Raw genomic sequence first — 24,932 nt, 5'->3', positions numbered from 1 at the left:
CATAAGTCCACCTAAAATTTAAGCCAGAATTTAGCTGTGCAGACTCAGCTGGAATATTGTCCAAATACAGCTGTCTAAATTCTGCGGAAGTTTCAATATATTTGGCTCAGAATACATAATTCAGTCCTTGCAAACAGAAGAGAGGAGAAGCCAGCATTAAAACTACACTAGAAGCCAAGATACAGAAAGGTAACTTCCCTCCTTTTATTAAAGGATTTAAAAGACCAAGAGTATCAAACTTTTAGAAAAAGTAATCATTCACCTCCCCTCCCTGACCTGGAAAAGCACTGTATCCCAGAGATCAGACTCCGCATGAAGCCGGGAATGACGCACAAGGAGGAACAGGGCAGCACACTGGGTTATTCCTCCCCTCAGTGACTGGCACTGGCCACACGGGAAGGTACACTCACCGTTGGTACCACTTTTATGTTAAACCCTCTCTAACATGATCTATTAATTTATGTTAGAAAGATCAAATTTCCAACAAACAGCTCATTCCAAGCTAACTAAAAATGGGAAGAAATCCCAATCTAAACGTGGGACTAGGAATAAGGTTAAAAAGGACTCTTGAAACTGTTAACTAATCTATCCTATTGACCAGGTCCCTGGTTCCTTCCCAGTCCTATCCTTTTAACTTCCCTTTGCCTCTTTAGATAATTTCCTTCTCCGATTTTCCTGCTAAGCAGTTTACACAAACAACAGAACGACCACTTCTAGCCTCCAAGAATTTGCTAAGACTAACAGTTTCAAACCAACTTACCAACATGAAAATTACCTCACTTTCACTTCTTTGACTCAGTAACTTAATCTACTTGTTCCTTTCAATTTTCATACAGCATTTCTGGCAATGTTCAGTGCATAAATTCATGAAAGATTAAGGACAGTGACAGCAGAAATCATAATATAAGATGTCACACTGTTCATATAACAGAAACTCTCTACATAAGTATCTTAAACCACAGACACCTTAAGCTTTTCTTCTGAAACCCTAAGAGCTTCGCAAATGTATCAGAAAATTTGCGTGTAAATGAGAAAACAGGAATTTCACCAGTGACTTTTGCATTTCTCCAGGCACAGTGTGAAAGTATGAATTCTGCAAACTATCATACATTTTTCCACTGCCTCTTACCAGAGGAGCTCCAATGGTCACAGGTGGTAATGGCAGTGGAGACACTTTTTCTTTTCACTACTTTGGTGGCTATTAGCCCCGAAAATAACTCCTTACAGTTCGGTGAAAAACATGAGCTTCAGTGTTATGGTTCAGAGCAGTATAATGATTTTCAGATAAATTTATTTTATGAAGTTGCTCCAACACTGAGACTGAAACTGAGTTTGCTGCATGCTGAACTTGGACTTAAAGAGCCCCCAAAATTAGTCTTCGTAATTACACTGCCAAATACCACAGAAGTTGATTTGTCTGCAATTTTATTTCAGAAACCTGAATTCCAATTCAAAGAAGCTTCTCAAGTAAAAACCACAGAGAATTACATAATTAATAGTGTAATATCACAAAACTCAATTTAACACAGCTAACGCAAAGGAGTACAACTGGAGACAAAAATTAAGCCAGAATTACTCAGTGCCGAAAAGGCAAGATCAGAACTGAATTCAGGAGCTGTCATAGATCACTATGTAGGAATTGCAAAGCTTATGCTGTGGCTAGGTGGTCTACTGTAAGCGTAAAATAAAACAAAGAATATCAAGTAGCAAAATATCTTCCCTAACTTTGAAAAAAAAAAGGCTACTAGAATATTATTTCTGGTTCTTATGTACACACTTCAAAAAAAGACATGAAATATCAGAGTTGAAGGAAGGGCTACAAAAATGGTCCAGAGAGTACAAGACTAACTTGTAAGGATTAGTAGGCTTGACCTATTCGGTTAACCAGAAAGGTTAACTGGTCATAGAGGTGACAGGGCCTTTCAGTCCTGCTTACAAAAGTATGGAGAGATTTAACACTTCACGGTGAATATCAGACACATTTGCCCTTGAATAGAGATGGAAGTTTCCTAACCATATACACACAATACTGAGTCAATAACTTCGCTTTGAAAATTTTTATAAAACACAAGTTTTAATCCAACTTCCAGAATACCTTCTACTATCTGTCTGCATGAAGAACAATCCCGTCTGCTTCTGAAATCTATGAACCTGTCCTTCCTGCTTAGGCTTTTGGAAAAGTAAGTTCCCCCACACACAATATGCTCATGTTATTTGCAGCTTCCAAAGCACTTGTAGTATTCTAGCGCTTTTTTTTTTTTTTAAATAGCACCTTCCTCTGCGGGTAGGTTGGTGACAGCTGGAGACTGACTGTCACACAGAAGGCACAAGTATTCAAGAGACAGTACCAAAAATCCTCCTTAATCCTTCTCCTGTGCTCAGGCCAAACTGATCAGACTTGCAATTAGGACAAATTTTCCCTCAGACCAGGTAGGATCTCTCTTACTACTTTTAAATTATCTTCTGCAGCATGAAATGCAAATCTCCTATCTGAATCATTCAGGCATACCTTACCTGAGAAATTTCAGTGACAGAAACCACAGAAGTTCCCAAATACCTTAGCTTGTCTCACTGGCTTTTTCGACGCATTCAGCAGTTTAGCCCACTGAAACTGAATTGCTTAGGTTAATGTTTTTAAAAGTTAACAGCCTGTAGAATAAAAAGGGTTGCACTAGAGAGGTGGTCTCTCTATGCCTTATTGACAAAACTACAAAATTTGTTGAACAGAAAACATTGGTGGCAAGTATTTTTTCCAGCCTACTTTATTGCTACATTTAATTTCATCACTGATGTCACAGAGCCTTAGCTACACACATCACTTAGTACTACATAAGAATGACTCAAGTCACTAATTTTCATTTTCATCCTCTAATTGTGCAGGAAGTATCTGAGGCCAAGACAATGTAAAATTCAAAAATTTTTCCACTAGTAATATTCATGGATGGTGGTGGCAGTACCAGAAAACAAGTGTACATTTATTTTTGCCATCAGGGTCATGAGTCCATACAAATAAAGAGGTTTAACCCAAATACTGCTTATTTTTAGGTTTCTGTGAACCCACATGCACTTCCCAAGCCTCATGCCAAACACGCCAATAAGCCAGTGCCCTCAGATTTTTGAACACAGGTCAAATCAGATCACCAGCTTTCCAAGGGCAGGGCCTCAGCTTTATCCAACAAGTATTTAGAAAGCTTGAGACAAACTGATCAACATGTCTGACCCAAAAATGATCACTGGCCTTAAACTGAAGTTGTAAAAGCTGCTAGACTTTTAATTCCAACACCAGGTTTGTGGAAAACACATATGCACACATCATTTTCTCAAAGAAAGAGCCAAAACTGACGGAAGCAAAGATATCTAAATTTGCCGATGTAAATAAATCAGGTAATAAAATTTCCATCATTTTCACATACACACATTTGAAATCAGATTTTCCTAGGAAACACCACGCTTAAGTCATGAAAGTCCCCAAATGCCTTAGCAGTACTCCTCACAGTCCCCCGGAAGGAAAGCCATCTGCTTACATAGAGGTGGCACTTACCTGAGAAGAGTCTACTACTGCTTCACAGAATAGCAAGTTCAGGGAGATGCACAGTGGTTGCACCAGTGGCTTTAGACTGAAATGAGAACCAGGTCAGGACCTACGATCGAGGACAGGGTTTTACCACTGTCCATCATAAACTTGGGGATGCTTCTGACACAGCAGGTCAAGAGGAAAAGCACACAGCACAGGCTCTTCCCCACAGCAGTGGAGAGACTGTAGCTCTGCATGAGCACTGTGGAGTTCATAAGCAGCTTTACCAGAACGCAGAAGACTCCAGAGCTCATTTGAATGCTGGACGAGTTGTCTAAAGAAAAGTCACATACATGCTCTAGGATGCAGAGACAAGAGGAAAGAGAAGCTTTCTTCTTCCTTTGACCTCAAGGTTCAGCAAAATATGCAGAATTAACAAGGCCCCTCCACTATGCAATATGACCAGAGTAGCATTGCTTCACTTTTCCTATAAGGTTTTGTAAGTAGTATTTTCTGATGGTACTACCTATCCAGTGCTACCCTTCTTTTTTTAAATAAAGGCAAGTGGACATTCTAAAATAGGACATGCAAATCTACCTTTATTAAAATGGTTGTTAGGGTTTTCAAAAAGGTTATACCAGATCAGTGTCTGGGAAAAAACAAACAAAGAAGCAAAAAGACCCCACCCACATACCCAATTCTATCACAGCAAAACAAAAAACTTGCGTTTAAGATTTAAATTATCTTTAATGTTCACCACTGTTGAAGCCACTCAGAACCTATGCCTTCAAAAAGTGCTGTGAATAACAAAAGCTCCTACAAATGACAGAAGAAATTAAACCTCATTTTTTAACAGGAACATAGATACTTCCCTGATACTTTAAAAATGCAAGAAATTTCAGTAACTTCTAAGCATACACATCTAAAATATTAGTATCATGATGCACAAAGGATCAACTGAAATGCAGCAGTGCATAGGCGAAGTGGCCCCATTTTGGCCAGGATCCAGTTATTTTCATGTAGACTGAATAGCAAGGGATGAGATTTCTGAAATGCGTTGGCAATGAACAGAACAATGTCATTTAACCCTTTGAACTATTCTGCAAAAATAACTTCTTCCAGAACAGCCAGATGACATTTTGTATCTTTACTTATTTACAGGGGAGAGAAAAGTAGTTAGAGAGTCTTTTTCCCTCAGTTACACATAAATAGTAAAAACACTGCCTTAGACCGGTTAAAGCTACAATTTCACTTTATGCAAGCATGAGAGCTATTTTATGGGTTTGGTTGGGGGTTTTTAAAGTTAATTCAGGTTAAATGCTGAAAACCTCTCTCAACCTAGAATGAAGAATTTGTTGACTTGCTCATTTGGGTACTACCATCTGCAACAGAATACTTCCTGGGATAAACCCTTAAACTGATCAGATACAAAAAAAACCCAAAGACCAGGTAATTTTAGTTTTAAATATAATTGCATTGACAATGTTAGGGCAAATTTAAATGCACTGTATTCCAAGGGTTCAAGTCAGCCATAGAAACTATGAGAGGCTGTAAGGGACAACTCCGCACTTCACAGTCTGAGCATACAAACCCCACGGATGAGTAACAGTAAAGGTGGCATGCCCACAAACCCTCTGAATTGCCTATGGACACATACAAACAAAGACACCGAGGCACTGCTTCTCGGTCTTGCCTCTGGTATGGAAAAGACCAGACCTAAAGAAAAATTTTCCATTTACTATTACTGCTCATTAAGAAGCTGAAACTGGAACGTTTAAAGAGGGGAGTAGGAAAAGATTCTGTAGGGTTTTTAACCACAAGACATCTAAATGTGGAGACTAGACTTACTGCAGTTAAATAAGTAAACAGAGAAGTTGTTTGGGTTTTTTTAATCAAGAAAGTCTACTAAGAAACTGAAATTCTAAAAATCAAGCACATGAATTATCAGATTCTGCTTCACAGCTTACTCTTGATTGTGTAAACAGAGCTTAGGGATTTATAGAAGAGTTCTGCAAAAAAGACTGCAAAATCGAAACCCTCTAGTTCAACTTCTTCATTCACCAGAAATTATTAAACCTTAATAACAGCTCTTACAAATCCTGATTTGGAGACAAGGCATTCTTATTGAAGCAAGGGCAAACTAAAAGTGCATAAGCATATCAGTGTTGCTTTCCAGGCTGAAATAAAGTATTAGTATGTTCCTTACATATTACAATAAGAACAGTGTCACTAACGTTAGATTGTACTAAATGATATCTATTTTTGTTACGCTAAGACATCCCATTCATTAACTCTTCTTGTGTTGTTCTGAGCTCCTGCTCTGAGGTACATGGTCTTGGAAAAAATCTAACTTGCCTATCCATCAACAGTGACAATTAGTTTGCAGAGAATTGGACATACATGCACACTTTTTTAAGAGCTTATACTTCATTATGCATTTTTTATCTGAATCAGAGGTACACTAAAACTGTCTTTTTTTATACTATATCCCATTTTTATTGATGGATTTCTCAGGCAATGACATAATAAATCTTAAGTATGCTCTAGCTGCATTTGTTGCTACTCAAAATTATGTAATAAACCCCAATAATAAAATTCAAGAATTAAGTACATTTCTTTATACTTTCCAGGAAATGTTAAGAAAGTTATAAGCAATTAGTGTAGCTGCTCCAAAAGATTATAAAATCACAAAAAGAAGGATGAAGAGGCTAAGTAACAGAGTGTGCCACCACTTGGCAACAGAGCCACAAGGTGAACTTACTGTTTCTTGACGAATTCATGATTAATATACCTATAGCTTTGGCAATCCTACAGCAAATGCCCCACAAGAAAAAAATTGTGCATTATTATGAGACCTCCTGGTTGAGATTTTTCAGATGGAACTAACCTGAATATTCATGACTAGATGCATGAATTCAGCCATTTCTTTCTGGCAGAGAATCCAAGTAACTCAGAAATTGCTACAGTGATTAGAGAGTGTGCAGGCATTATGCTGGAACCAGCAAGTTTGATATGTAAGCAGCACAAATGTTGTTGATGGGTGTATTACCAGTTTGAGCTAAGAGAGAGTGAATCAAAGTACATAAATGAGGTAGAGGCTAATATGAAGACTGGAGATTTCAAGTAGGCTTGAATCAGGCAGATGAAGGCAGTAGAGATGTTGAATTTTTCATGAATCTCTCATTCATGTTCTTTTCTAGGTGGCACCCCCCACTTCTTTTATAGCACTTCCCAGTTTTAGTGGGGGAGGGAGGGAAGGACGGAAATCCGGATAAATTATGAGACCAATTTAGTCTCTTGACACAGTAGAATTGGACAGAATTTAAAAAGCCTGGATGCAGGAGGAAACAAATATATTTGAAGAATGCAAGCCTAAGTATTAATTTTGATGTAAGCCTTCCATGTGAGATTTTATACTGCACTTGCACATGAAAACAGTTTTGAAATGTGAGCCTCACTTATATTGTCACCCTATTTTCCAATTAAACAGCTAACAGCCAGGCTTACTCAAATTTGAAAAACTCCTTTACATGGGGGTTAACCAGGCATTTGTAAGTCCCTCAGGTAGATGAAAAATTTTAGGAAGACAAAGTGGTTTACACCATCCTTCATCCACCCCACATGGAAAATTTCTGAACAGTGTTTAAAATACATGCCCTACGTAAATGCTATTAACACTATCTTCACAGAATTCTTAGAAGTGACAGTAAGACAAAGTTCATTCCATTGCACAGTTCCCAAATCCAAAAGCATTCTCTTTTCCATCTCTCAGAATGCTCTTGACAACTTTAATCTACAGATTAAAGACACATAAACTATGGATAAAAGTCTTACTGGAACTAATTTTCCTGTATTAGATTGTTGTTTGTTCTGTATTAGGAAATAGTATGTCAAAAAACCACCATGAACTCTATTTTAGAAGCAACTCATTTCTGTTTTTCTTTTTCCCAGGGGAGTGTGAATGCGCTCCCCACCCCAAAATTATGCAGTCATGCTTCCTACTTCTGGGTAAACCTCAAGGGTCAAGCACACCCGCACTGCAACAGATGAAACACCATGAGAAAACCATCTTTCTGATCATGCTGTCTCCCCCGGCAGGCAAGTATTGCACAACTGAATATGGCTGCATAAATTAACATTATGCAAACCCAGGACTTACCTTCCAGCTGATATTCTCATTGTTTCCACCTGACAGTGGCAAAAAGATGTTATTTACTTTGCTCTACAGGGTTTCAGAATTACATTTGGGGAGAAATGCAGTAGGCTAGTTTCTCCAGTCACTGTAAATCATGCGAACACAGTGTTTAATGGCCATTTTAGCAAAGTTACTTTCAGAATCACAAACACAATTGTCTACAGCAGCCCAGACTTCAACAATTTTGGGAATCATGGCCACTCTCACACTTTATACTAGGCCTATTTCTTAATTTCTTAACCAGGACCATTCTAGCCTTCAGATGGTTACGTTATTCAACTGAAGATTCAACAGAATAAAGGAGAACGCACAAAACACAGAGGGACGAGCACAAACCATGGCATAAAGATTCTGTTTGCATTGCAGGAGGGCAAGGACTAACCCAAGCCTGATACTTGCTCAATTACTAGAATGGCTGTAGAGCCTCACACACCACAATCTAGTTAATTGACAGAACAACTTCTGCTCTGCTGTTAGAAAGTAGGCCCATTCATAAAGGCTGCCTTCACTGAAGGCGCCAAGCTGGCTGTGTTTACATTATGGGTGTGGTTCCAGCCATGCAGTCTGAGACCCTAGGGGACAGACATCAGCTCTCTCTCCCGCTCTTCCATACATCCAGCTTTGAAAGAACCCATCCCAAGCACACAAGTCCTCTCTCAAGGTTCAGTCCCAAACATTAAGTAAAGACAGAGGAGCACACCTGCTCTGAACAGCCAGAGTATCCAAAGGTCCCAATAGTTGTGTATGGCTATAATGTTTTACTAAACTAAAACCATTATTAAAGCCAAAAGAACAAAACTGAAATCATGCTTCTGGGCATTCTGCACTTAATGAATTCAAGTCCTAATGTAAAACATGAAAGGCTCCTGTTCTACACATCCCCATGCTTTCAGATTAAACTGAACACTATCCATCCATAAAGACTAACATCTTTAGGCAAGGATTATTTTAGTTGACAAACATTTGAAGATTAATAGTAAAAACCCCAATGTTTCTACACATCTGTCATTATTGGTTGTCTAAAAATAACTCCATTGATTATCATAGTTTCTTTATTATCAATTTTTACTCTGATCCCTATCCAAGCGACTCCTCTTCTATCCATGGACAAAATGTCCTCCATTTTTCAACATTACCACTACCAATAGCTAGAAAACTTGTAAAAACACAGTACACCTGCTTATGTTTGCCTCGTAATAACCAGAGACTTTTCCCCTCTGTGTTCTAAAAATCACAGCTAGCCAGTGTTGGGTTTATAATCCCGGAAACAGAAATTTAAGTTAAAATAATGAACATCAAGGATACACAGTTGTGTCAAATCAGTTGGAGTCAGACAGGATCCTGAATAATCCACACAGCACTGTCAAAGTACTTTTATTCCTGACTCAAGTTGTAAAATGAACTCTTTCTAGAAGCCCTGCTGCCACTATTTTACTGCTGAAATACGTACGTACCATTCTTTCAAGTTCATTGAAAGGCTACTGGCATCAGAAATTGCAAAACACAGTGACATGCACGCAGTATTCAAAGCCAGAATTCTAAACCCAGCTTTTACAGTGATTTCCCGAACAGCAGGCGGTCAGATACATGCCAGCAGTTTCTGTCCACATGAAGTCCAACTGATCTCAACAAAACCTTGGTAGCTGGTAAGCAGCTCTTCAAGGAGATGGGCAAAACAACTGTGTGAAATGAAAACAATAATTGCTTGCATTAGAGCTGTATTGTGGTATTTGTTTTTACAACAGTATTATTTCATATATAGAAACATCTACTCTAAGTCTTTGTTTCCATATTTTGTAAGTATATCATGCTTTCTCAGGAGCACAGTATTATTTTCAAACTCCTCCTTGACAGTTATTCCCACATTGCGCCTGCTACATTGTTGAGCCTACACAACTGTTCGTGTGGTCATGCTGTGAGCTGGATAACAGACTAGGTAGGGCAGGTAATTTGTAAACAAGCCCCCCCATCCGAACCTGCAATCAGATCTGTTCAACAGAAGCTCCTGCCCTTAAGCAATTTCAATAGGATCCAACATGTCCGCATACTTAAAAGCATATTAGGCCACAAGCAATTCCCACTTTGTTGGAGTTGTTCAGTAACAAAGCATCCAATGAAGCTTATGAAATCCAACAGATACTGTACAAAAACGTCTTCTATAGGGCCACATGATAAACTACATTTACTATCACATTTTTAACATTAAAATGTGACTTTTCTATGCATATCCAGACACTACTATATTCTATCATGCCTCTCCCAGAAGCCCCCCCACAAGATATATGCAGTCTATATAGGCCATTCAACTTCAGCTGCCCTGGAGCCAGAAATTTATAGCTTCAGACTGTTTGGTGTGTTGGTTTTGGTTTTTTTTTAACCAAAACAAGTCTGACAATTCTAATGCTCAAACATTAAGCACGATGCTTATTTAGTCAACTGCCCTGATTCCATAAGGAAAATATTCTGTAGCATTCTCTTTCGTAAACAAAGAGTTTCTGTAGCTGCCAGAGTAAAAACGATTTGTGGTTTTATAAGCAAACGCCAAAACTATGTCTAAAAGGGAAAAATTGCCAAACTCAGTCAAACTAGTGGTTTAACTCTTCAAATATCTTGATTAACCATGGCCAGTATGCAGTTTTAAGAACAGTATAACACAGACACTCATTTGCAGTGATTTACTGATTTATGCTTTACACCATGGAAAAAAATTACATAAATTTCAACATTCCTTGTATAACTGATATAGAATGTGTAATCTTACTTTGCACTGTGCTAAACTCTTGACCGTAACAATACCTCATGGCAGTAAGTCCCATGGGCTAATACAGAACATGACTTTTTAAAAACAGTGTTTTAAACATATTATGTGTAAACAATCCTAGATAAATCCTCTGTGTAACGTAATCCATATTTTTAAAACTGTTTCAGACCTTACAGTATCAATTGTTTTTCTATTCTACTTCAATTTATTTTTCTCATCTGTCTTCTCTAAACTAAACCAACCTCAACTTTCCCTCTGCCTCATACTTCCCCACTATTTTCTTTCCTATTAGTACCAGACCTTACTATAGAATTTCAGAGATCTATCAGCTAACAATCAACAGGAAATACTTTAAATAAGATTCCCCCCCCTTTAATCTCATGCACCTCTATGAACATCACTAAAAATCAGTTGCTTTTATGATGATGTTAAATGACACACAATAGCAATATACCTCACTAGCTTAAATTATTCTTATTAATGAGTCAGCCTTATCCCTGATCTTTCTCTATGTTATCCTCAAGTTCCTTGCTCTCCTCCAGTCTCAAGCAACCTATACAAGACTGTCACCTCAAATTTAATTTGTTTCAGTTTTCTAGATCTTTAATAATACAGGAAGAAATTAATGGTAACAAAACCTGAACAGCCCATTATCTAGTCATTGTACTGTATCTCCTTGATTAAAATTTCTTCCATGCAGATGCTACTGTCTCCACCAACTATTCCTTAACATTTTTCAAGGGGAAACTAGTCTAATCCAATGTGTCTTGGAAACGATATACACTCACTCTTCTTGGGGGAGAGGGGGAAGTAAGATTTTTCTGATTCATCCTCCAAAGATCAAACTGCATGTCAACATGCATCCTGACTTTATAAGACAGTTTAGATTTCATGTGTTTATGAGGCACAGTGCCAACATGAAAAATATACCTCTAAGAACACTTACTAAAAAAAATGTGTGTCACCAGCTAACACGATGCAATATTTAAAAAAAAAGTTAACAGACGTCACTCTCATATGAAATAAGAAACAAAAATGCCAGATCTGAATATGCTGCTGAAAATATAAATTATTCCAACTTCGACTGCATCCCTTTCAGAACTAGCTATAGCATAGGCCGCATCTGCAGGGGATGCTATTCTAGACCACATAATAAAAGATTACTTCAATTTAAGACAACTGAGCAGTACGCAGCTTCAATTTTGACAGATATATGAATTAAAAATAATATATCTAAAAATACATAGAGAGGCAGAAAACTTTTTCTTCTCTCCAACGTTTAATAGCATATTTTCAGTTAACAGACAAATTACCTGGTTCAACAGAAGGGGGAAACTGATAAGCTACCAGTGTCATATTCATAAAGCAAATTAGAAAAAACAAAAATGCTTGGCTTTTCAGTTATTATTTCTATCACTCCAAGGCAATAACATTATTTACTGTAATCTGACACTTTTTCAGTTACCATGACAAATCCTATAGCGTCTAGTTGAAAAACATACTTTAAGAACAAAAAGGTCATGATGATGAACTTTTACAGTTTTCTTACTGCCCATACATTCTTTCAAAACACCAGTATTCCTAAATATATTCTCACTGCAAGAGCTTTAAGATTACATCTGCTAAGTCATCCACTCTTTGGAGACCATTGCCAAACAGTTCAAGACTTAAATTGGATTTTTTTTCTCCTTTTATTACATAAGACTGTCTCTAGTTCACACATATTTAACAGTAAGTGACAAGACAGAATGTCTAAATAATAAAGCCAATTAAATATGTTTTAGTCCATATTCATATAATAGTGAACGCATCCACAAGCTCTAAAGTATTAACTATTCTTTATCAGCTTTCAAAACTATAACCGTCAAGTGCTCTTCCCCAAAAATTCCACTTTGGGATGTAACTTAGCTAACAACACTTAAACATGTGCAAAGTGCCATTAAGTAATTGATGTTATGCCTATGTATTTACCATTCATATTAGTCATTATGCGTGAATACAGCAATTTAAGGGAGTAAGATCTAGTTCTGTCTTCTACATTAGTTCTGAAAACATTAAAATACTGTTAAACTTGTGAATAAAGAAAACACATCCTATTTAAAGCAGACAGATAGGGCTAAACACTGCTTTGGCAATTATTTATACCCAAAATCAACAGGAAAATCAACTAACAGCTGAAGGGAAGTCAATAATACACATTAAGCACAGTCAGGAAGGAACCTTTCAAACATCATTAAATTTCTATCCTGTCCTAACCAAACTACTTTCCATGCTTGCACTTCCTTCCAAAAATGAAGCTTTCTAGATGAACATTTACAAAAAAAAGTAAGGCAGAGTTAGAGAATAGGAAAATATAAAGCAGATACTGTATTTCTGCCTCTGTTTGTACAAAAAACATATCCAGTAACATACACTACTGATATAGACGAAACAATTGCACAAATGAGCATTTACAAGTTCCCTCCTGGCTCTGAAATACCTCAGCAGGAATTAAAGCATGATTTAACATGTCATAACAATTGAATAAATTAGAAAAATACTGTAACCTCAGGCAACATTAATTCCCCAATTTGCCAATGAGCGTCTTTCTGTCAGGGAGAAGGCAGTGGAACCCTTTTCTTTGTCAAGTCTCCTTTAAAACTACCTATCTTCAATTACACAGAGATATGGGAGCATCTCTCATTAGTGCAAACACAAGCACAATACTTCCTTAAAAAGTTACATTCCAAGCTTATTAAATGGTCAGTGTCTTAGGGCAATATAGAGGAACAGCAGGGCAATACATAGCAACATGGTATACAGGGTTTTCACCACATCAACCCTTCAGCTAGCACCAGGTTGTTTGGTTTTTTTTTTAAACAGCTCAAAGGAGAATTCTCAGAGAAATATGAAGACAACGATGTAGCTCTGCACGTGTTGTGGGCAGCTTCCTGCAATCACACAGGACAGCACGAGAAGAAAACAATACAGGGCTCATTATTCAATCTGTTGAATTATTCTGCATTGATTTGGGGTTTCTCAATGCAAAACATAATATATATCCACTACCTAAGATACAATGTAGTTTACATAAAACAGTATTTAAAACATCCTACTTGTCTAACATTTAGTATCCTTTGATATAAGCATTTACGTACCTCAGAATGCAACTGGTCTATTTGTCCAAGAAACAGACCACCTATGTACCTACTAGTCTCTGGACAGCATCTGGTCAAGTTACCGTATCATATTTGACTAACAAGAATCATGGGAGCAAACAGATATTTTGGGTCAAGGAGTTCAAATCCCAAGGTACTGTGGAAAACTACATGTTATATCCCCTCCCCCCCTTACATAAGCTAACCAGCTCCATCTTAAAGACAGTCTTATTCCACTACTCCTAAGGGAAGGCTGTTTCAGACTTCTATGCCTCCGTTGCTTAGGAACCATCTTTTCCAATTTCCAGACTAGGTTTATTCTCGGATAGTTTATACCCATTTGTTCTCATACCTCAAACTTATGAAGCTCTTTTTACCCACCTGTGTTGTTTCACTCATTTTTCTGAGGAGCAACCTCTTTCATGCTTTATTTTCCCAATCAAATTCTCCATTTGCTCCCTTACGGAGCAAATTCTCCATTCCCTTAGTCATTCTAGGAATCGGTCCCTGTACCTCTCCCAGTCTGAATGCCCTTTTTACTTGATAGCGGGTGATAGGAATTAGACACAGTATTCCAGATAAGCTTTCACCAGTACCAGAAAAAGTTAATACCACTTTACTTCTTTAAAGGAAAATATTAGTAGGGTAACAACGGTATACTTGTTATCCTAACACTCTTCACAGTTGCTAACTTTGATAGGTTAGTCATCCTGAAGTGTTATAAGATCATCTTAATTTTTTTAATGCTATTAAATATGACTCCTTTTTCTTCTGGTCATGCCCTAAGGTCTCAACTTCATTTTGTGCAAAACCTTCGTTTGTATTGATTATACTTGACATCTGATGAGAAAACACGAGACTGGCATAACAAGTAGGAATGCATATGTTTTTAATGAAAATACTAAATGTTGAAACTGACCCTTGACAAATTCCACTGCTAACGTACTTCCAATATATCACCTTCTGGTCATCCAGTTCTATCCATACTCGACACATCCTGTCACCATTTTAAATCAATTTTCACAGAAACATCACCCTAGTTTTTACATGGAATCATATTACACATTACTTGACTCCTAAGTTAAAAGAGGTCAGCTCTAACCATGTATCCTCTCCAAGAAGTCAGGTATCTTATAAAGAGCCATTAGATTTCTCTGACAAAGTCTTCCTCTGTTAAGATCTGTATTACTTGTTACTCCATTTTCCTCTTACCTCCATATAGAATAGCTTCTCTTTCTAAATTTAAACAAATCCTTGAATATTAAGGTCACACTAATGATGCAATAACTATCCCAAACCAGCTTTTCCTCTAAACATAGTGACTACTTTTGCTGCTCACCAGCCATCCAATATACTTCTCCCTTGACATTTAATAACAATTCTTGCAACTGAGCCTCTAATTACACAGACCACCTACTTCAAAATTCCAGAGTAAATATTATGTAGTCCCACTGATCTGTATCTGGGAAGTTGGACTTTATCTTTATGGAAATCATTTTTATAACCTCACTTCAGTAAGACCTATTTGCCAGTGTGCTTGTGTTCAAAACAGTCTTCACTGAAAATTAAGGCAAACTTTTCATGTAGTCTTTCACCTGTATCCAAATTATTTTTAGTCTTATTTCATTGTCCCCGTGCTTCCTGACAAGACAAGTGATCAGTCTTTTTCAGGTTTTCTGCTTACTCCCGATGCTCCTCTTCAATTTGCTACTAACCTTGTTAGATCTTGCATCTCCACTTTTTTGTATATGGGAAAAAAAAAGTTTGGTAAGAGCACAAATATTTTATACACTTGACAGAATTATCTGCATTTATTGCTGTATCAGAAGTTCAGCCATGCCAGAAGTAGCTGAAAGCATCTCATCAAATAAGCCCTGAACATTGCTGTAAAACTGGAATTAAAAGAACATTTGGATAATAAACTAAGTTATGGCCTTTGCAATTTGAATGTTCACTTCTATAATTGCAATTATTAACAGATTTTCACGACACTCAGAGAGAGTTTTGGGTCTTTTTTGCTTTAGTTGGGCCTTTGTTTGCTTGTTTTTCCCCCCTAAATGATGTATGCCTAAAACATGAATAAAAATATTAATGCCACAAGGTCTCCCCAGAGCTAGAAAAAGAGAAGGCAAGTTAAGGCTGCTTAATTTCAGCTTTACCTCAGATGTTACATTCAAATGGGAAAAAAAAAAATCTATATACAGGTTTTGCTGTTGCTTAATATTTTGGTTTGAGAACACACTGCACAGCTATTACAAAACTTACTTGAAGGAAAAAAAAAGTCTGCGAACCAAGGTTCGAATTTAGGATTACTATAGCAACAGAGAGGAGGGAGGGCAAAATTACCAGATTACTCTCTCAGATCATCAAACCCTTGAAAGAATAAATTTAGATTTGAGTTTCAGTCAAATGAACTTAATTTATCCTATTAATTAATGATTAACACATCCAATTAAGGACTAAATTAAACAAGCAAAAACTGTAGAACAAGAAGTAAAGTAGCAAATACAAAAATTTCAGACTGAATGACCTCAACTTTTTCCTTCTACCATTAAATATTTGGTATTGCAACAGGTCTTCAAACCAATAACTGATAACAGAGTATTATTTAGGAATACCAGGGAATGCAGAAATAAGCTTAAGCTCTTTAAAAAGGTGACATTATGAAAAACGCAGTTTATCCTAAGTAACTAATTACTCACATCTCTTTTCTTTATGCAATCTTCAGCATTCTTTGTATTTTGGGGTTGTTTTAGTGAATGCTGAAAAGTAATTAGCGTAATGGACACTATTCCAGTATCAATAAATATCATACTTAGGTTAATGACTGAAAAAAGAGCAAGAAAAACAGTAGTCTTAGTCTTTTTGGGAGACCACCTATTTCAATACTTTAACCCACTCACATTAGATAGGATCCCAAACCCATTGAACATGCAGCTGAAGTGGCAAATGCAGCTACAAAGGTTTATTTTTGACATTGTAAGCTTTGCTTGAGGCGTGGAGGGGCATCTCCCCACTTTAGTGGTAAGTATTGACCCACAAAGACTCGAAGCTTCAGGCAACTTTTCCACGAGCCAGAATGTTCAATTAATAAGGCTGCCCTCATAATTTGCAAGACTGCCTAAGTCCAGCTTTTCTGGCTGACGTTCAGATTTTAACCATGCTTCCCAGCCTTCTGTTCACCACTTCTGGCTTTTGTTGACCAGCTGCCAAAATGCTCATTATTTTCTGGTGGCTGGGCAGGCCAGAGGACAGTTTGAGAGACTACCTTCCTCCAATTTGTGCAGCAAACTGTTCACTGTGTTCTCTGCTCTTGGCTCCTCCCCAAGTTGCTGCAGTGATGGAAAACTGGAGGATACTGGAAGGACTATCAATCCACCACTGTGAAGCAAGGGCACAGGCATCTTAACTGGGGTTTCCTTGTCCTTAAATCAACATCTCCATTAACAGACTGGAATTAAGTCAAAGAAAGTGCCCTAGATCAACAATCAGCAGACTACAGCAGATCCAGAAGTGGGTGTCCCACCTGTCAAAATCCTTACCCTATGCTGCAATCACAAACATCCTCTCCTTCCAGGAGAGAGGCAAGAAGCTCAGTATAAGGTGATCCACATAACTCAGCAGCATCAAGATTAGTGCAGGTTCTGAAGTAGGTTGAAAGTAAAGTGGGAAAAACACACAGGCAGACATTCAGTTGCAAGTACCAGCAATCAAAGAGAACAACAGGATGGTCCTCTCTGAGTCCAAGGCACAGAAATCCACCACCCTTCCTTGACACATAAAAGACATAATAGCTTTCCCTTAGATTAAGCATATATATTTTATCTCCCTCTCCACCCAAACTATGTATGATTCACTTGCTTTGGGAAAACTCTAAAGAATTCACTTTTTACCTAAATCCCTGTATAAGCAAACAGGAAAAAAAATATTCATTTCCTATGTACAGTTGAGATTAAGCAAATATCTAAAATCATTATTAAATCATGTTTTCTGCCTATTAATAGATTTCAAAATAATTTAATACATACCACAAATGTTCTACATAACCAAATAAATTTTTACAGTATACTTCTGGCCACCACCACTTTATGAAAAATAATTTACAAAAATGAACACCACTTTCCTGACTTCTTCATCCTTAATTCACTCATAAAATATATAAAATTGTTCTGAAATGCTTCCAAGTTATCAGTTATAACCAAAATTACCAGAATAGCTTTGAAAGCTCACCATCTAATAAATTTTACTTTAGGTCCAAGAGGGAGGGGAAAAAACAAAAACCAAAAAGCCTACCCCTTGCTATATATACTAGTAGGCTTAAAAATTATATCCACAGTACAGAAAGAAAATATACTTTGGAATCAAAATAGAATCTTGTGCTTTACACTGAATCTGTTATTCAAATCATATGGAAACTGGAAGTGACATTTAAAAATAAAGCAACACTTTAGTTGTGTAGAATTTTGCCTGAAAATCGTGAAAAACTTTTCAGTAACTGAAAGCACCTAGAGAAAGATGACAGAACTAATAAAGCATGATTTCCTATCAACAGAAGTCTCCCATGCTTCCCTATTTATCCTTTTTTATCCCATGTGCTCATGTTCCCCTCTACATCCTGCATGAGTCCATCCTTGCTCCTCCCTTCACCTGAGCACTGGTCCACCCAGGCTGGCCACGCAAGTGGCAAAATACACTACAACTGGTTCGGAGCTACCCATACACCGACTGGCAGGCAAGGGTGTAATGGCTACACAGCCCAATGCTCCTGCTTCTCAAAACAAACTAGGAGCCATGCCCCTCTCTTAGTCGGGGCACAAATTTGGCAATCAGATTATACATTACTGGCAGAAACTTTGTGTGTTTGAAGTCACCATTTTGCTGTTAAATGTAGCTGAATGTATAGCTAATAGGTTCAGAAGTTGAAGAGAAAAAGAAGTCCCTTTAACTTTGGAATACTTTAAGCTGTGTCAATTCAAAATTACTATGCAAAGCTAAGTTAGACAAGATTTTTTTGAGAAAAAACCCCAAGTATACTGCATCTCTCAGTTAATGCACAACAGCAGCAATGTCTTATTTTGCTGAATTTTAGATGCAATGGATGTTTCGCATGCATACATACTTTACAGATGTTCATCAATATTTTGTAGTTATAATACCTAAAGAAATTGTTTCACCTGTTAAAAGAAAACTAAACTCAAAGTATGCTTTATCCTTCACCTCCACAGTCACAATGCAGGAACAGTAACTTTATGCTCAGTAGTATATAACAACCAACCAAAAAAAAAACCAACAAAAAAACAACCAACCAAAAAAACCACAGAAGACAATCTTCATGGGTCGAGGTTTTCCCAGACACTTGCTGGTTTAATCTGGCATTAGCTATAATAAAGCTGAAATAGTGTATCAGACCTCTCAAGATTCAAGATCTGAAACAAGATAGAGATAAAAAGCATAAAAAGCACGACAACAAGAATTGGAAATTTGTATGTACAAAACAAAAACAAACCCAAATAAACTAAAATAAGTTTCTATGGCTGCAAGTCAAATTAGTTTTTAGACTAAAGTTACTTTTACATGTTTACTGCTTCCAACTAAAAACCTAGACGATGTTAGGTATAGTAATTTGATTTCCTCACAAATCTTCAGTGCATAAATGTACCACAACTTAACATTTATCTACTCATTTGATGTGAAAGTATCAAAGACACCATAAAGTGTTACTGATTAACTGCATTTACTGTTCACTGTTTCCATGACCCCTTTTCAGCAATTCAATTAGGTCTATGGAAGAAAAAGAAAATCTCAGAACTCTGAAGTATTTTACTCCCTATCTTTTCAGATTTCAGGAGTCAAGATCTGAAAACCATATACGAAATACAGTGTAAAAATCAATAATCTTAAAAGACGAAACCCAATACATTAGTCAATTAAAAATGCAAAGGAATATTTGATTAGTCTGAAGAGCATGGAAACTCCAAATCTCAGTTTTAAAGAGTAGCTCTTAATATCCCAGTTTTAAAACTGAATTGAAATGCACTTTCACATATGTCAATTTTCAATTAATCTGGAGGGAAAGCCACTCAAATAAGTGATAGCGAAAAACTCTTTTGATGTCCTGCTGGCTAACACAACTGATCAGAGGTTGAAAGGTTGATCTTTCACTGAATAGTAACTGTACCCAACAAAGCAGGCAGAGATCATTTCTCAAAACGCAATCTAATAAGCAAGGTCAGAAGGAGGAAGTTTGGAAGGTGCTGAAGAAGTTGTTCCTCCTGTTTGGCTACGCCTTCAAGGATGACATTTTCAGTTTCTTCTTAACAGTCAAAGAGTCAATCCAGCAAACATACATGCTGGTCAGCCAGCCTGACTGGTAGTAGTTATTCAAATCCACCTCTACACTAAAACTTAACTTGCCCTGAAATGAAGAACCGTGAGACTTTAAAATTCCCCAAAGTAGCAGTAATACTTCAACTTTATTCAAGACCAGGACCGTTGATTAGAATGTTAAACCGGAGCCCTCATGACAAGTGACATCATCTCAGCTTATACCTGATTTGAAAAAGCAGTAGTTCTAAAAACAGTCTAAAAACGATGTTTCCTGGAGTCTCTGCCCTTACAACTTTGCAACCACTAACCACTAAAATTTCTGAACTGACAAGACCACAGTAAGCAACATCCTCTGACTGGTGAGAAAAGAAACCAATTATTAGCTTCAATTTGACTAAAGATCATCAAGATTAGTCTCAATAAACAACAGATGCTTACTGAGATGATAACAGATGTTATCATAAAGTTATGTTGAGCATTCCATTAAATTACTATGGAACCCTGTGATTGTACACACAATACTTTAAAATGATAGGAAAAGTAACCATAGAAAAGAGTAATTTTAAAGTAAAAATTATCATAGATCAAAATATCTATATAACCAGTACTTTTTAAAGAAGCTTTCCTCAGGAAATAAACTGGTTTACATGATTCACACTTTACACCTTTCTTTGCCAACAGGTTTGTACAGCTACTGTTCTCAGCCCTACCAAAAAGAAGTACTTTAAGACAAATGCTGAATAAGTGGCAAGACTAGGTAATGTTTTCCTATTCCCCTGAGAAGGCTGATTAAATTATATGAATGAAAATTGCAAAACTCAGGTAATCTAGGAGCTTCTACTATTTTAAAAAAAACACTTGCTTTTGAATCTGTTAATATAGAAGATCTGTAACAGTCTTCTGTTAGAATTAAGATTAAGAGTTTTAGACAGGTTCCTCAGCAGATGTCAAATGACCTGTACAACAGAATCAGCACTTTAAACTTACATTCATATCTGCTCACAATCACTTTTTAAATATAAAGCACCTAACACTCTAAAAGTGTCTAAGAAATATTTAATTACAGTATGAATTACTAATACAGTGCTATTTCAGAGATTGCTTTCTGCCATGCAGCATGGTCGAAGAGTAAATTCTAATTTAAAAGCCATCAAAATCAGAAATTTAGCATTATTTTTTACTTCATGTCCTCATGTTTCAGGTGTCCTCACTACACAACAGAAGCGACACTTCTCTGATACGCTCTCCTTCATAAAATAGTGGGCAAGTTTTGTTACTATTATTTTTTCCCTCAAAGCAGGACTGGCTCATTTGCATAGCAACAGTTTGGGATTTACAAATTACTCGCTATTCACCATTGCTATAGTTCTTAAATAATTAAGAAAACTATTTCTACAACTCGGAAAAGAAGTGGGTACAACATTTACTGTCTAGCCTCCTCAGAGTTAGAAAGCACTTGTCACATAGGAGTTATATGCTTACTAGTAATCAATGTGCTAAGCATCCTTCTCCTAGTTTGAAACCTCCGGTTGTAATATTTTATTCTATTTATTAACTGAACTGGCTACTTCAAAATTCATCTTTTTCCTCCTAGAGCAAGTCACAGAATGTTGGGTGAGGAGATTTATTAAAAGCACTTCATGCTGTGAAGCTACCCTTCAAAAAGCGAGACTTGAATGGGGCGGAAGTAGCTTTATCCTTACTCCTGTGAAAGTCTCTCAGTGCTCAAATGGGTTTGTCCACATAATCTCATCAAACGATCTAGTTTCATACATGCAAAACAAGATTTAATATTGATGGTGAATCTCAAAGAATGAGAGCAGAGTTGAGTCATTTTCTGTTGGAGACATCTAAAAAGAACTGTCACAGAAAAATACTGATTCAGTAAACGACCTTCTTCACTCTACAGCATTAGCGAACCATACTCTAACGACCTTATTGGCACAACATGCTAGCAAAAGTGCTTGTTTCAGATGAAGCACAAACATTTGGATTTCTCACACCATTTTATAATGGCCAACCATAAAAAGAAACTATTCAGGCAACACAACAGTTTTGGGCTAAAGAGCACTATCCTCAGTGTGGAACCTCATATAGAAACAGAACTCCAGTAAAACTACAAGATACTTAAACATGCAAACATAGTAACACACATATTATCTTGCTACAGTGAAGATGTACAAACTTGCAATTGTCTCTTCCTGAAAACTCTAAGAAAACCACCAAGTTTAAATTCTGTAATTGAGGCAAACTACATAGAACATTATGTTCACTTAAGACTATTTTTACACAATCGCATCAAATCTGCTTACTGAATGTAAAGAAATACCAAAGCCACCTGCTCCAGAACTGAGAAGCCAGACCACAGTTGCATTTTCCCCTCACTTATTATACAACACCTCTAAAAAGAATATTACCTTATTGAGGCACGGAATTGTTACATCAATCAATTTAATAACGAAAAATGGAACCCTATTTCAGAAATAGTTTGCATTTCTTTATTTTAAAAATAAATTATTTATTCTACAAAAAACAACAAATTTGCAGCAGTTAAGAACTGCTAACACACATTCAGCCACGTTATAAGAACCCAGAGCCATAAATAGCCTGTGCGCATGGAGATACCTGTAGCTTTCAGCAAAGCATACTGAAATTGCCTAGCAGTAATTGCAGTTTGAGAATTCATAGAATGCAGGTAGACGTGTTTTATAAAGCTCCATATACAGACATGTCACCATGCAAGAAAACAGAATACTTCTGGTATACGATAACGTTATGACCTACAGCAACTTTCCAAAAAGCAGAGAATAAAACAAAACCAGCAATGAGCTTACACCATTGAGCTACAGCAGTATCTCATTAAAGATTTATACCCAGTGCTATTCCCAGCCCTCTATCTCAGTACAGCCATGCATATTTTTCCAGCTTGACTGGATTTTCCCCCTCCCTAATTGATAGTTTTACCCAAAGCAAACGTAGCTTAAAAATCAACCTTAAAAGCAGCAGAGAGACTGTGCAGTAATTATGTGCAGAAAGACATGTGACATTTTGTATCAAAAGCAGACACTAGAAATGCTAAAATATAGACACCCCTTCCAGCAGAGGAAACAAAACAACTGCCCGTCCGCTGCTGCTGCTGGTACCCCGCCAATCAATAACACCGCACAAACGCATCACATCTCCTCCTTCATTCCTACGTCCTCTGCGGACGATTATTTGGACGCTCTAATGCCCGCATTTTGCCAAGCATAATCAGCAGGTCACCTCGCAGTCTAGAAGAAGGAGCAGGTGAAGCAGAAGGGCGGCGGGGGAAGAGCCAGCAGACGCATCGCTTGGGTGCAATGGAGATTTAAAGGCTGAGCAGCCGCTTTCTGCGGCGGCCACAGCAGCGGCAGCATCCCACCTCGCTCAGGGTGGTGGGCACGGGCAGGGGGACCGTCTCTCCTGAGAGAGGGCTGACAGGAACCTGCCCCTCCAACCCCGAAAGCCCCCGCAGCTCAGCTCCGTCCCACTCAGCGGCTGCAGACTACCTCATTCCGCCCCACATCGCCCCAGAGACCCGAAACCCTCCTTCCCTGCCCCTGCCCCTCACCGCAGGCACCCTGCGAGCAGCGGGCAGCTGTTTTTTCCACACACAAACCCCCCACCCGCCCGCTGCCTGTTTTCAAGGCGGAGACAACAACTCCCCTCTCCTCTCCTCCCCACCGCCCCGAGCTAAACAAGCTCGTTCCAGCGTCTGCGCCCCAGCCTCGCCTCCCCCCTCCTCCCCGCGGCGTCTGCGCCCCTCCGCAGCACCCGCCTCCCCTCCCAGCCTGCCCGCCACCAACGGCTGCGCCCCCGCCCCGAGGACCGTTAACGGCTGCGCCCCTCCGCCGCGCGCGCCCCCGCATTCCTCTGCCCTCCTCCCCCCGGACCGTTACCGGCGGCGCCCCTCCCGCTGCCACCCCCGTAGCCCTCCGCGGCAGCGCTCACCCGAGGACAGCTGAGAAAGGGCGGCAGGAGGGAGCGGGAAAGAAGGGGCCGCCGCAGACGGTCCCGCTGACGAGGCTGCCTCGGCCGCCGCTGCCCCCAGCTCCGCCTCCCGCCGCTCCGCTCCGCGCCCTCCTCCCCCACAGCCACCGAGCAGCCCCAGCCCCCACCTGACAGGGTGCGGCTTCCCGAGGCCGCAGGCCAATAACCGCGCCGCCCATTGGAGGGCGCACGCCAGGCGACTAAGCGGCTCTGCCATTGGCCGGCGGGAGGCGCGTGAGGGGGATGGCGGGGAGCGCTGCGGGAGCCGTTGGCGGTGGGTTGCCTCAGCCGGGGCCGCGCTTCGCGGGTCGTGAGGCTCCGGGAGGTGCTGGGTGATTGCCGAGCGACGGGGCAGAGGCTGAGAAGAGCCCCCCGACGCGGGGAAGGGGTTTCTTGTGGAGCTGGATCCCTTCAGAAAGCAGCGGCGCGTCGTCTGGGAAGCTTATCTTACAGCAGGCTGAGAGATAGAGGCGGAAATCAAGTAATTGCCAAGGAAGCGTGGCGATAAAGGGTTCTTTAACACGCAGCAGAGACGATACCTAATCGCTGGAAGCTCAAAGCAGGGCAAGATTGATCCAGAAGCGCAGATACCCAGTGAGCAGAGTCAAACTTGAGAACTGTGTTGGTGAGGGTTAGAGACATCTGTCAAAACCGAAGGTATTTAAGTCAGTCGAATGTCCTCCGGATGTTAAATTCCAGTCTAATGAGAAGTTGTACACTTGATTCAGGAAGTGTGCAGATACATTGTATAGCTTGTATATAGGAGGCCTTTATAAATAATTCCTTTAGACTTCCTAAGTCTTTTGAAGAGCTGTGTGGCTAGTATAACCCCACAGTTTGTTAGTCACTGCAAATAAAGCACCAACTGTAAAGTTAACTTGTTCTGTTAGCCATCTTTATTTTCTGTACATTTTTACTATCATTTCTATATCATTTTAAGACTGCTGCTTTACGCTTCTTTTTGGAAACTCTGTTGTATAGAATAGT

The 24,932-nt window shown here is 38.7% G+C and overlaps 1 protein-coding gene across 17 annotated transcripts in view; it reads right to left on the bottom strand.

Annotated features, from left to right (window-relative positions):
* ADD1 (adducin 1) overlaps positions 1-24,503 on the bottom strand; it is a 66,700-nt gene extending 42,197 nt beyond the window's left edge. For 11 of the 17 annotated variants that reach the window (XM_072863188.1, XM_072863192.1, XM_072863197.1 and 8 more), the window contains exon 1: positions 23,907-24,064. The gene's annotated coding sequence lies outside the window, so the exon portion shown is untranslated. Of the gene's footprint in view, positions 1-23,198; positions 23,218-23,906; positions 24,065-24,484 lie in introns of those variants that run through there. The other 6 variants (XM_072863199.1, XM_072863198.1, XM_072863200.1 and 3 more) reach the window with 3 other exon arrangements.
* Between the last annotated feature and the right edge of the window lie 429 nt (positions 24,504-24,932).

The sequence above is a fragment of the Ciconia boyciana genome, chromosome 5 (genome assembly GCF_034638445.1).
Source record: "Ciconia boyciana chromosome 5, ASM3463844v1, whole genome shotgun sequence".
NCBI lineage: Eukaryota > Metazoa > Chordata > Aves > Ciconiiformes > Ciconiidae > Ciconia > Ciconia boyciana.
The sequence above is the reverse complement of the archived record's forward strand: the minus strand, read 5'-3'. Positions and strand labels throughout refer to the sequence as shown.